The 13,858-nt window shown below is 37.0% G+C and overlaps 1 protein-coding gene across 2 annotated transcripts in view; it reads left to right on the top strand.

Annotated features, from left to right (window-relative positions):
- Positions 1 to 960: 960 nt before the first annotated feature.
- Positions 961 to 13,858, top strand: part of syt1a (synaptotagmin Ia) — a 223,931-nt gene continuing 211,033 nt past the window's right edge. For both annotated transcript variants that reach the window (XM_058773085.1, XM_058773081.1), the window contains exons 1-3: positions 961 to 1,212; positions 1,741 to 1,846; positions 4,328 to 4,417. The gene's annotated coding sequence lies outside the window, so the exon portion shown is untranslated. The remainder of the gene's footprint in view (positions 1,213 to 1,740; positions 1,847 to 4,327; positions 4,418 to 13,858) is intronic.

Here is a 13,858-nt window from a genome sequence, read left to right as displayed (position 1 = left end):
AGTTTATAATTTAGAGCAGTTAAGGGGCTGGGCATGACGTAGCGTGGAGTGCCTTAAACCCTCATGGAGGTTATTTTTATAAAATATATCCAGCCAATCAAGTCCTTCAGGCTTATTTGAAAGCTACATGGTATGTGTTTTGGAGCTGTGGCCCTCCAGGAGCTGAGTTTGACACCCCTGATCTAGGGCCTAACTATCCTTTTCATAAAGAATGTTTTAGAACTTTGAAAATGATGTAAAATTAGGAAGGGATATTTAAGATTCTGCATATGTCACTTATTCACTAATCAAATAAACAAATGTGATCTCATCACAGGTCTTTTTTTTTCTCTTCCCTGCATGATTCCCTTGTATTAACGAAAATAGCTAATACAATTGTACAGTAAATAATAATTACAATAAAGAAAAGAAAAGAAAAGAAAAGAGAAAAAGTTTTTTTTTTGACTATTTGGAATTGGACTATTTTGCTTTTCAGACTAGTGGAAAGAAAAATACACATTTAAGTGATTTAAGTGTGTATTTTATTACACTTTATTGTCTGTAGATTTCAATTCAATCAAAGCTATAATACATATTGAGTCAGAATGATTTTTTTTTTTTTCCTCCCAGAAATCTCCACGTCAATAGCACTTACATGACCCAAATTGTACAGGTTTACAGTAAATTTTATTCTTGTTTATATTTTGAATGGTTTTAATTGAGGAAGTTTTTCCATATAGGTTATATAAAGGGGTGGTCAGATAAAACAGAGTTTAATCATTATTATAGATTACTGGTATCATACAGGCTAAAATAAGCATGATAAATAGGCAATTGACAGTTAAAACTGAATATAATCATGCAAATAATTCTAGTTTAATATGATGTGTTTATTTAAAATCAGAACGACTCACGAATGAATCACTTTGTTGTGTCAATCCTTTTAATATATCGGTCAAACGAGTCTGAATCCGTTTGGTTCGCGATTCAGAATCATTTTGACAGCTCACGCGCGCCTTATAGTCTTATTGAGCGGTTTGTTTCGGCAATTAAAATGTTAACGAACGACTTTAAAAGACAGAAAACACGCACGAAACGCGCTAGACAAAGTGGAAATTCACCTAGAATCAATTTAAACCAAACCTGTAAAAGTGTCATATCGTTTGTCGGCTTTTAAAAGGCATTTATGAAGTTCAACACCTGCACGTGCAGCTTGTGAACAACTCACCTCAGGTAAACAAGTACATTAAAACGTGTAAAATGCCAAAAAGTACCTGGACATTACTTGTGCCGTGGTAGTACCATGGTATTCTTCGAAGTACCCGAGTCCCATAAGCTATACTGTAAATAAAAGTGTCATCATCTTACCGTCTGATACAGTCACGGTACTGTAAAATGATACTGTACATAGTAGTCTTTTTAAAGGAAATCGTCGCTGGTAATGTGTCATGAATAACATGTTATGCTGCAATGTGTTTTCATGTTTGTTTGTTTTGTTTCGTCAATATTTAGGCTACTTTAACAGTTAAAGTTTAACTTTGGTACCATTCTTTCATTTGTCTTGCATCATCTAGGCTAACTTAGTCATTTCAGATATCTGTTGTCATATCTGTCAAAAGTGTGCATTAATTTAAATAATTCACACAGTGAATTTAAACATACCGAAATGGCCCAATATTTATTACTAGCACAACATTTAAAACAATTTGACATATTTGCTTAAATTACATGTTTTTTTTTGTTTGTTTTTTACTTTTTCAGTGGTCCGTTCAGCGTGGGTGTAAAACTGCAAAAAACATGCAATATAACAAAACCATTGTAATCAACAAATTTGTCTGCACTGACAGTTTGCAGGTAACTTTCAAAGGTAAGTTTTATCAACGTTGGCCATCATATCCCATTATATCTTAATTTTAGTGCTTTATCACATATACCAGTTAGAAATCAAATATATAACCAGTGAGTCCCACATACTTGTGAATCCTCCAAACCATCAGCACCCATTACTAAAGCAACCCATGGGAATCTTCACGCAATACCTTGTAGCCTTATTGACTAAAGGCTTAACGGATTCTCTGTATCCATCATGCTCTCCTGCCGGTAAGCCGGTGTCTTAGCGATCATCTCCCCTCCATGTTTGGCCAATGAGATGTGCTGGAGAGATGAGCCGAATGGCCTCCCACCCCATACTTATCTGCCAGAGCCTGAGCTCCATTTCCAGGGCACAAAAGAAACTATTAGAGCCTAGAACCTGCACAGGGTGCAGTGCTGAAAAGGAAGAAGAATTAGCAAGTCTAAGTGTGTGCAGAGAGAGTGAGAAAGGAACGACTGGAGGTCTGGTTCAGGTCACCTTCATAGATTGAAGGGGATGAGAGTCACCTGGGCCCATATGCAACAGAAATCTCAGAGTGAGAGCGCTGATGTGGCATCAGCTCCCTGCTGTCCATAAGATCAGCATTTCAGATTTCTGCATTTGCACAAATTTACATGAAAAGTCACTTTTATTTCTCCCAACTCTAGTGCCAAAAAGTTTATTGGTAAATTGGAAATCTGCCATGTTAATACAGTGCTTCTGGGCATGTAATGTAACATAACATCACTTAACTTAAAGGTCACCTTAAACATTGAGGCAGCTCAAGGAGGATTTGGCATAGTTTGCTCTCTAATCACACATCCTCTTCATTGGAAGAAATCAGCAATCAAGAGAAAATCACGGGGGAATTCATGTCATATAATCATCATTTGAGATAATTGCACCTAGGCCAGTGTAAATGCAGCGACACGCCTCTTTACATGAAAAATCTTCATGACCTGCAAAGTGCTTGAACGGGCCATTATGTTAGTCAAAGTTTCTTGCAGCAAAACAGTCATAAATGAGTTTTTTTTACTCAACCATGTTTCACCCTGTCTTCCTACCTTTTGCTGCCTTTTAAGACTTTAAATATGGAAATGCATTAGTCATGACTCATGCACCTTTTTAAATACAATTTTGTCTCTTCTATGGGCACCTGGAGGTGTCAGACTGAATGGCACTCAATTAGCTGAACAGAAATACATCTTGTTTGTAAGCCTCAGTGTTTATTAGCATTTATTTATAAGTGATTTTATTTATACATTCATTCGTTTGACTTTTTTTATTAATTAGCATTGAAATAAGAATAAGAGAGGTAGGAAATATGGTAATATACAGTAGTGACCAGTTTTCACAAAATGCTAAGTAATTGGGGAAGCAGTTATTGACCTTTGAACTTTCCTGACCTTTCTACTCAGTTTTACTCATAAATATTACATTAGTGTTTGTTTAGAAGAGTCATATATATATATTTTTTCTTTGAGGGACACTTATAATGCTACTCAAAGTTTTTGTGGCAAGAACAGTTATAACTTAGTTTTTAAAGGGGTCATCGGATGCGAACTGCACTTTTACATGTTGTTTGAACATAAATGTATGTTGGCAATATGTGTACACAACCACCCTATAATGATAAAGATCCACCCAGTGTTTTTTTTTTTCCATCTACTAAAATCATTACCCCTTTCTCAAATCAAGCCGTTCTCAGCTTTGTGTCTGTGTGACGTCACACACAGGCCCCTCCCATGATAGTTGATTGACAGTAGCGTTTCAGCACAGACTGGACTGGTGTCTTACCTTAGACCTGCACTGAGTGAGCTGTCATCAGACCGCCATTGTTTCGACTCCATAGCAGATGTAGACAAGAATGTCTCCTAAGCAATTGAAGTGTTTTGTTGTTGGATGTAATAATGAACATAGCAGTCGTCGTTTACTCCCGACATCTGAGCCACTGAAGACGCAGTGGATTACTTTTGTTTTTGAAGGGAATGTGTCCCCGATCTGCCTAAATGCGTCTATGTTTGTGTGAATCATTCGTGATCCAGCCTCACCTACAGAAGAAGTGAGTATACGTTTGTTAGTTTTTTTTATGAATCTTTGCAAATCAGCCTTTCCTAATAACTTGCTAGTGATGAATGCAGCTAAAGTTTACTGTCTCTCAGAGAGCGGCTTGGAAGAGAGGGGTGGGGTGAGCAGAGCTCATTTGCATTTAAAGCGGCATGAAGAAACAGCTTGCTCTGAAAAGAGCTGTTATTGACAGGGTAAAAAGGTGTTGTTTTACACTACCATTGAGTAATTTTAATCAAAGTATAATATATACTTTTCATTAAGACCATAAAGAATCATATCAACTTGTGGAAAATGGGCACCGATGACCCCTTTAACAACCATTTTTTTACTGACCCTTAGGATTAAACGGCCATTTTTAGGTGCTCTGCTTTTAAAAAGTAACCGTTCGCATTTGAAATGATCAACAGTGCTTTTGTCTGCTCACAGATGATCAGGGATCTTGTTCAACCACTCATTTCTAATGCCGGGATCCTTCAGACGATTATGCAGAGTGTTAGGTGCTGCACACAACTGAAGGTTTGATGACATTTCCTATGCTTTATCACTTATATTGTTTCACTTTTCTGGGGTTTATTAAGAATAATAGTGTCTTTATTGCGATTTCTGCCTCAACATGACTGAACAGACCCAGTAGGTGTCATTTTGTGAATGTGGGCATTCATGTTTAGGACATGTACTGCATTCTAAAATTCAAAACTATTCTTTCACCGTCTATCAAGGCTGACCAGCTATGACTTATGGGGCTGTTCAAAATTCGATAGTCCTTTTCATTCTGACATATGTCATAATACATAAGAAACATTTTATAATACATAAGAAATGATACTACTTCCATTTAATTGCAACCTTAAATTTGACAAAAAATCTAAATCTTCTCAAGGGATTGTTGTCAAGAGACATATACAGTATAATGTAGTCTACAAGATACGTTGTCTACAGGCTTTTTTCAATAGTAAGTTTGCCTTTTTGTGGTATGACAGATTGAATAAAGACCAATATATATAGTGACTGCAAAATAAATGTTGCCCTTTCTGATCTTTTATTTTACACTAATATATTGTGCAATCTAATATTTAATGCAAACTCAACAACATCACTTTGTTCATACTTGATACTTTAGTATGATGATCATATTCACTGTTTAGACTGACATCTAGTTAATCAACATTAACCATACCAAAAGTAGAGTAACTAACTCAAACTCTCTAGCGCCACCACTTGTCCAAAGTTTCTCTCATGTTTATGCTAATAACTTTTGAACTGTAAGAAGGAAGGAAAAACCAGAAGGAAAATCCTCTTTTTTTCCCTCTGAATCCTTGGCTCATGCCGAGTCGAATGAAGTCCAAAATGTAAAAATCGTAAGGTTTAGTTTTTTTCACTATTTTTAATTGTTCGTAAAACCTACTTTTTCGAACTCGTCCTAGACGGTTTGTCACCAAAATTGGCTCAGATCATCTTCAGACCATGCTATGTTTCGGCGCTGTGCCACCTAGTGGTCAGGAGATACGAAAATGTTTTATTTTTGCTTATAACTTCTCAATGGTTTGGCCAAAAATCACAAAACTGGTCTCTTTAGATTCGGTGCCGAGTCAAACCATATCCAGTTTCCCCATGTCAGCCATTTTGGGCGTCGGCCATTTTGAATTTTGTAGTAAAATGCTATATTTTATGAACGCATTGACGTATGGTTACCAAACTTGGTATGGTTCATCAGCACGATGCCCTGAAGGAGCCTGAGAAGTTTCGAGCCAGCGCCACCTAGTGGTAAAATCAAATATTCACATGCTTATAACTTTGGGTGTGGTCAACAAAGTTACCTTTTTAGACTCCCGAACCCTTGCCGAGTCCAGCAATACCAAACTTTCCAGGTTTTGCCATATTGTTTGTGCAATGTTGCATTTTAGCGCTTAAAAAACATTTGCCAATATCTTAGAAACCGTTACTCCAATCGACACAAAACCACCGTAGGAAATTCAGAACCATAGCGTGCCGGCAATACGCTAATGACCAATTGCCAAAATTTTGATAGTAAGTGGCACAAAAACGCAAAGTCAACCAGCAGTCATTTTTTCTCTTCTCGTATATAAAAATATCTATAACTCAAAAAACAAAATGAGATATTTTCACCAAATTTGACACATATGTATGGGCACACTCTAAGGACACATAAAAAAAGGTGCAATTTTGCCCCTTGGTGGCGCTATAATTGAACAAAACATGAAATTGCCATTGACTAAAATAGAGTATTATGATATAAAAATGTCTCAAAAAGTTTTTGTTAATTAAAGGTGTTAATTAAATTTCAAATAAATGCTAATAGCTTTCTGTGAATTTTGCCTATTGTAATGAGACTGGTAGTAATAGATTCCTTGGGTCATGCTGAGAACAGTGATACCAATATTGCCATAGTCAGCCAAACTTCCTGTCTGCCATTTTGATTTATGTTGAAAACCTACTTTTTCGAACTCCTCCTAAACCGTTTATCCGATTTTCACCAAAATTGAGTCAGATCATCTTCAGACTGTGCTGACAAAAAGTTATGGATTTCGTGTCGATAGTCAAAATCATTTTCGTACAGCGCCACTACAAATTTTAGGCATGGTGCCAAAATGACTCTGAGGCTATATCTCTGCAAAGCTTTGATATAATGACAACAAACTTTGTGTGTGCCATTGTCACCTCATACAGAACACACCAAAATGATTTTATTGCATTGCCACCGGTTAGTCAAAAGTGATAAGCCATTCAATCATATTACTAGAGGTTCTAATTATGATTTTTCAGCCATTTCAATTGAAATCATCCTAAAATTGTTTTTTGTACTCATTTTGCACTTATGCTCCATGCTATGCTTAGCTCCTCATTTTGCCGCTGGAGTGCTTGGCCCCGTAATTGCTGCTTGTGGCTATATTTCATCCTGTTATGCTACATGGCAAGGTTCCCACATGATGTGCAATCCTGTTTATTTTCATAAATCTTCTTTTTGTACTGTAAAATAGTTTTAAGTTAGAAAAATGATAGGATCCTCAGGATGTGTCCTTTTCAATGTCATGAAGTAAAATAGAGGATACACTAAGTAACATTGAGAATCAGAAAGAGAGTGAAATGGAAAATTCTGCGCAGTTTATGCAAATTTGTAGCTACATTAAAAATATGCATAAAAACCTGTTTTTAAAATGTCAATTTACAGATGCAAAAGGGTCTCAGCATCTGTTCTCAGTGTCTAGTCTCAGTTCCACACATTACATTTGTCTCCTCAGTCTTTAACAGGCATCCGATAACATGAGGCTGAAAAAATAAAGAAATAAACAAATGCAATTACGCTTATAGCCACAACTGTCCAGTGTATCAGCAGCATGTGAAAAATGTGTGAAGAAATGTGTCAAATTATAAAATGGAGAAAATTGCATCTCCATAAATATGCAATAACCTGCAAAGCCAAAACATCAAGCATGCTGAAATCAATGGAGGATACATAATTTTGAGAAAATGAGGCATGGGAGTGGACACAATAAGATGTAAACAGCCTAAAAATATCACAAGCACAGTAGTCCAGGAACAGCTTCCTGAAAGATGCATTAAAGAGCTTGTGTATGTGCACTAAATCTATTTTATACATATAAAACAAACAAATGGGGCTTCGTTTTCTGTTATAAAATGTGCTGGAGAAGTTTTATTTTTTTTATTAGTGCCACATTTGGTGAAAACATAAAGAGCGTCAGTGGCAATAGCCTTGTGGTTAGTGCGCCGACACACAGCGCAACTGTGCTCGCGGCAACCTGAGTTTGATTCCCATCTCAAGGTCCTTTGCCGATCCCGCTCCCCTCTTTCCCCTAATGCTTTCCTGTCTGCACTCCACTTTCCTGTCCATTGAAGGCATAAAAGCCCATAAATATCATTTAAAAAAAAAAAAAAACCTGAAGAGCATATCAGCACAAACACCTCATACCAAAAGTGAGCTGATGATTTTGGGCTTGTTTTGTAGCCACAGGGCCTGGGCACCTCACAGTCACTGAGTCAACCGTGAACTCCTCTGTATACTATTCAAAGTATTCTAGAGTCAAATGTGAGACCATCCGTCCGACAGCTAAAGCTTGGCCAAGATTGGGTCGTGCAACAGGATAGTGATCCCAAGCACACCAGAAAATCTACAACAGAACGGCTGAAAAGAAAAGAATCAAGGTGTTGCAATAGCCAGTCAAAGTCCAGACGCCATCCTGACGCCGGTTTCACACTGCACGCGTAAGCAGGGCGTAAGCAGCGCCCATGTTAACAGATTAGAGCATTCACACCGCACGCAGAGGCGGCGTGGCAGCGCGTAGCAGGAGCAGAGCAGAAGCGGCAGTGCCGCGATAGTTTCGGCGCCGAGTCTATTTTTGCTGCGCCGCTTACGCTGAATTAAAGCCACAGTGCATTTTTCTTGATCAAAATTGACCTGATTAACATGAAAAATTACACATTACACCGTAAAATCATGTGAGGTGTTTTGTGTTTCACAATCACTGGGTAAAAGGCACACTGTATTGATAAATACTTTAGCTAAAAAAAATTTGATACTAATGTCTTAAGTTAATACTTAAAGTTAATCAATCACTTTAGCAAAGTTAGGCTATTTTCTGCTTATTTTGATAAATAATGTTCAATAAATATACTTTAAATCATTAAAATGTTAATATAAAAATATATTTTAAAATACAGAAACAAAATAAAAAATAAAGATTCTGAAAGCATTGAAGGAGATCCCATAATAAGTTAATATAGATTTACAGTAGTAACAACAAATTTTATTTTATTATATGATATGATTAATATCATGTTTTTAAATATGATGGTTTCATTATAAACATGGTGATTATCTCTAAGGTGGACACCGAACATAATAGGCTATATGATACCATATGAACCATGTCATGTCAACAATTGGAAAAGTCAGCCATCTATTAATTATCATGTTAATTATTGTGCCTTTCGCCCCAACAGCAGGGGCGCTTTTTACCCCAAATACCATACTTTTACATATTCTTCTAGTTATTGAAAAACTGTTGCTTTAATTATCTTAAACCAAACTGGTAATCATTAAGAAGACCTTTGTCTCAAAATATATTCAATAATTTTAGCGATTATCATTTTCTACTTAAATGTACAACATTAAAAAAAATAAAATAAAAAAATAAATCATCAAATATTAGATTTAGCATAGAATCAACTACACGAAAACACATCACTGCCAGGAGTTATTGCCCACTTCAAAGGCCTGTTTAAATTATTAAAACTAGAGGCATTTATTAACTTTATCACGTAAACTATATGTACAGCATGTTATACACGTGACAGAGGGGAACACGGCACTGCCCATATCAAAGCACATGACAGACAGCTGTAGGAGAACACCTGAAAAGCGTGACCGAATGAACGATACTCGTCTGTATTTGCAGTACACAAGCCGCGGTTCAGCTCACGCTCTGCATATGCGCCGCTTCTGCGCTGCCTCTGCTCTGCTTACGCGTGCGGTGTGAAACCGGCGTGACTGAAATGCTGTGGCAAGAGCTGTGCATAAACAAATGCCCACAAGCCTCAATAAACTGGAGCAACGCTGTAAAGAAGAGTGGGCCAAAATTCCTCCAGAACGATGTGAGAGACTGATAAAATCATACAGAAAATGATTACTTCAAGTTATTGCTGCTAAAAGGGGATCTACAGGCAACTGAATCGTAGGGTGCCGGTGTCCTAACTTTGTCACACATGTCTTTTCCATTTTGGCTTTATTTTTGTTAAATAAATAATGACACAGTGTGATATGTCATGTGTTGTTGTTCATCATAGGTTTTATTTTCCAAATTGTAACCTGTCGAGGACCAGAATTTTTTTTATTATGTCCTCATACAGAAAACCATGGAATTCAATAGGGTGTCCTAACTGTTTTACATGACTGCATATAAAATATTACTGTTTTAACTTTCACATGTACAGTCTTTACTGGTAAATAATCATTAAGAGATTATGTGTGGACAGTTTTCAAACCTTTTGAAAAATACTGGTAAATCATTTTTTGGTTGTAACATTACCAGTGTCATGCTGTGTGTGAACAAAGAACAGGATTATAGGTATGAACATGTACGAGGACAGAACACAATGATGTGTGAAGTCTGCTTTGGACCAGTCATAAAACTCTGTCGGAGCTGTTTACAGTAATCTCCATTGCTTTTAATTGTTTTTCTATCTAAACGTGCTAAATGGACAGTTGCACCACATTCTGTGTTTGATACCCTGCCTTCTTTTCCATTAATCTGCACTGCGGCTCTGCAGTTTCAAATGCAGACTATATTAACTGTAGTACTATAGTAACTATTCTGAAAAAAATATCACAGAGTTTACCAGTTTGTTGGTATAGTAACACTTTAGATTAGGGAACACATATTAACTATTACCTAAGGCCTTGTTTACACTAATTCGTTTTCACTTTAAAACAGTGTTTTAAAATGAATACGATCCTCGGCTACATTGGTGTTTTCACTGTGTTTCAGAAACGATCTCCGTCAACACTACACAACCGAAAACGCGTGTCACATGACCATTCATGCAGGTACAACCATAGATATGTATAGGTAGATGCCCTATTATTTAGATGGCGGATGCATCTACTTGCTTGGAGCAGTCGAATGGGGAATCTACTAGAGGACGACCGATTCATCGGTTTTGCCGATGAATCGGCACCGATAGTTGATTGCCACAACTATCGGTTTTCGTCAAAAATCCATGCCGATAGTTTTCCGGTTTGCAACCGTTGCTGGAGTGGCTGAGAAGGGTCCGTTGGCATTATAAAGTACGAGAGCGGCCTCTAGAGGCGGAAATCACTGACAGCACGTGTTGTTTATTTTGACACGTGACACTGCGCGCTGCACAGAGCGGGAAACTCCAGACTCGCATTTAAATACAGCCGACAGAAAATCCTGCCGCGGAACAGAGCGCCATTCACATAGTTTTCTATTAAATTACATTATATTTGTCCCAAATCGTTGTGAATGTACATAATGACTTCACCCTAGGCTATCAATTATGTATTGTGCATTTTTCAGCAAAACGTTTGTCTTTTTGTGGCTCTAATAAAGTCTGTATGCTTCATGTAGAGAGCTGTAATAGATTGTGCGTTCTCTTTCCGCTTGCTCTGTTTTATTTTTTTAAACACTGAACTTCAAACTAATTTATGCCACATTGTTCATTCTTGAAGCAAATTTATGTCCATTTGGTTATTGAAAAAATTGTTTTAGACCGCCACTTGATTTGAACGCAAAGCGTCTGGTGTGTGTGTGTGATACCTCTGAGTTCTCCAAAACGCAGCGCTGCGATTTTGTCCAGTGTGTGACAAATTTTTCTTTTTTTTTTGATTAGATAATATTAATAATTAATAAATTATCAAGTGTTAAAAATAGAAGAAAATAAACTGTGTGAGTACACATACAATATCCATATGTATGTAATTTTAATGTTATGGCCTTGTGTAGATATTTAAAGATGGCCATCTTTAAGTATGATTGTTGAAATTAAATGGTAACACTTAACAATAACAGTCCATTCGTAGCATTAATGAAAACTATAGAAGTATTGTTCCTTATTAGAGTGTTTTCATTCACTATTATTCATTCACGTTTCAACATTCACTATTAGCTACTAATAGGCTACATTTTTTAAATTTTAAAGTTTCTTCTTTTAACATTAGCAAACTATGAAATAACTTTAATGATCAATATAGTAAATAATATTAATATTTTTATTCATTTACAAAGTATGGCTCAGTACTGTTGCTGCTTCTTTTTCTTTTTTTTTTAATAGTAAACCACTAGCTCTCTTTCAGTATCCATTTTGAAAACTATCGGTTGATTAATCGGTATCGGCCAGTGTGGTCCAACCTAGCTATCGGTATCGGTAAAATCTACTATCGGTCGACCTCTAGAATCTACCTATACATATCTATGGGTACAACAAAGAGCATGATTTTATTGTTTACACCTACCTGGTCTCATGGTATTTACGTACCTGGGTGCTTTTTAGCGTGACATGAAATACGTACCAATAAGTACATATCACTGCAGTTTCCAAAATAAATGAACACTTTCACACAAATTTACAGAGTTGCGAATAATAAAGTGCAATTTTCGCACAATTACTTGAAGAATATCATGCTATGACTTCAAAACAATATTAATATGCTGGGAGATTTGAAAACTGATGCTTTTGAATGTTAGCATCGCACACATCCAGCTTCATATCTATGGGTTTTCATAGATGATAAGTTTGTTCGGTTGCTCACGGAGTACGGAGATGGACTTAGGAGACGACAAGCACCGGTTCGAATCCCGTGTAACTACGGTTCGACAAAGCAATTAAAATCTGCGTAAAAAGAAGTTCAAATGGCACAGTTGCATCAGCTAATACGTTGTTATATCAGTTTTGCATTTGTTAACACTATCGGGTAGGTTTAGGGCTTGATTTGGTGTAGGGCATGTTTCCAACACGATAGAGCATTAACCTTTAGCGACAGTCCCTGGATGTTTGAATTCTGAACCGCAGCAATACGTATCTGAAGCAACGTAATAAAAAACCTGCAATACGTACCAATATCTACGTAATAAAAATGTGCCAGGTTCACATATTGAACCTGTGTTTTAGCGCCACTCAGTGGACATTTCTATTTCAAACTGCGGCGAAACGTGCAGCAAGGTAAGTAAAGCGGTGTCACGCAAAAAGTGCGCAGAGGTACTTATTTTTATGAGACCAGGTTGGTTTACAGGGTCATCAAGGATACATAGAGCGAATGTGGGCAGCCATGCCATCGTTTTCAAAAGTCTCCGTTTTGGTCTGTTTACACTGAAATGCAAACCGTTTTCGAGGGTCAAAAACGCAAAAGTAGTGTAAATGACAGGCATAAATGTAGCCTTCAAAAGTTTCACTCAGTAAAGTCCTGATATGCTGCCTATTGATAGTAAGTAAGGTAGTTTTTGTAGTAGTTATGTTTAGGTATTGGGTAGGGTTAGGGGATCTAGAATACAGTGCAGATTATGGCATTGATATGTGCTTTATAAATACTAATAAACACCCAAAATGCTAGTAATATGCATGCTAAGCAACTAGTTAATAGTGATTAGTGTTCCCTAATACTGACGTGTGAATGGTATCTCATCGGAAAAAAGATGGAATGCCATTGCTTGTATAAGCAGCACATTTGTGTATTAAATTTAAATATTTGTATTGGTTTTATGTAGTTGAAGAGTCTAACGTTGGCATTGTTTTCTTGAGTGTTTAGAGTAGTAGTTATTCAAAATGACAGATTTCAGTTTTTACTTCAAAACACATGCACATAGTCATACCAAAATCTGGGTAATAGGCAAAAATCTTCCTCTTTTGTTCAGTTTGTAACTATAAAAGTAAGAAAATATCAAAGCATTTATATCGTGTTAGGTTGCTTAAGCAGTGTAAGATTGCATATGTAAATGCATGCACCAATTAGCCTGACTACGTCAGACTTCGTACTTCCGCTCAATTTAATTTCGCTTCTGTACTCAGTCTGATATAGCAGACCATCTCCCAGTTTATCTCCGGCTCCGCAGCAGCCGGGCCAATCAACGAACAGAGGGTGGGCTGAGAGCCGTGACGTAGTCACTAAGCGCCGAATTTAAGATTGTAGTTTAGGTGAGGGAAATCCAAAACGACAGCGGACATGGAGACACGGGATGCTATTCGCTCTGTTGTGGAGAATATTCCCGGCGTTTGCCAACTGAAGCCTGAATAAGAAGAGTTTGGTTCACATTTTGAATGGATTTTGTGGCCCTACTCCCGACATGTTTTGGGAAAAGTTTAATTTATCAGCTGTTACCGATCGTCAGCGAGAAACTGGGGAGGCCAAAGTTAGGCAAGGCAATAATTGTGGATGCGTAGATTTACTTCACATAATCTGCAAAA

The sequence above is a fragment of the Onychostoma macrolepis genome, chromosome 04 (genome assembly GCF_012432095.1).
Source record: "Onychostoma macrolepis isolate SWU-2019 chromosome 04, ASM1243209v1, whole genome shotgun sequence".
In the NCBI taxonomy this organism is placed as follows: domain Eukaryota; kingdom Metazoa; phylum Chordata; class Actinopteri; order Cypriniformes; family Cyprinidae; genus Onychostoma; species Onychostoma macrolepis.
Note: the sequence above shows the minus strand (reverse complement) of the source record. Positions and strands in the feature narration are given on the sequence as shown.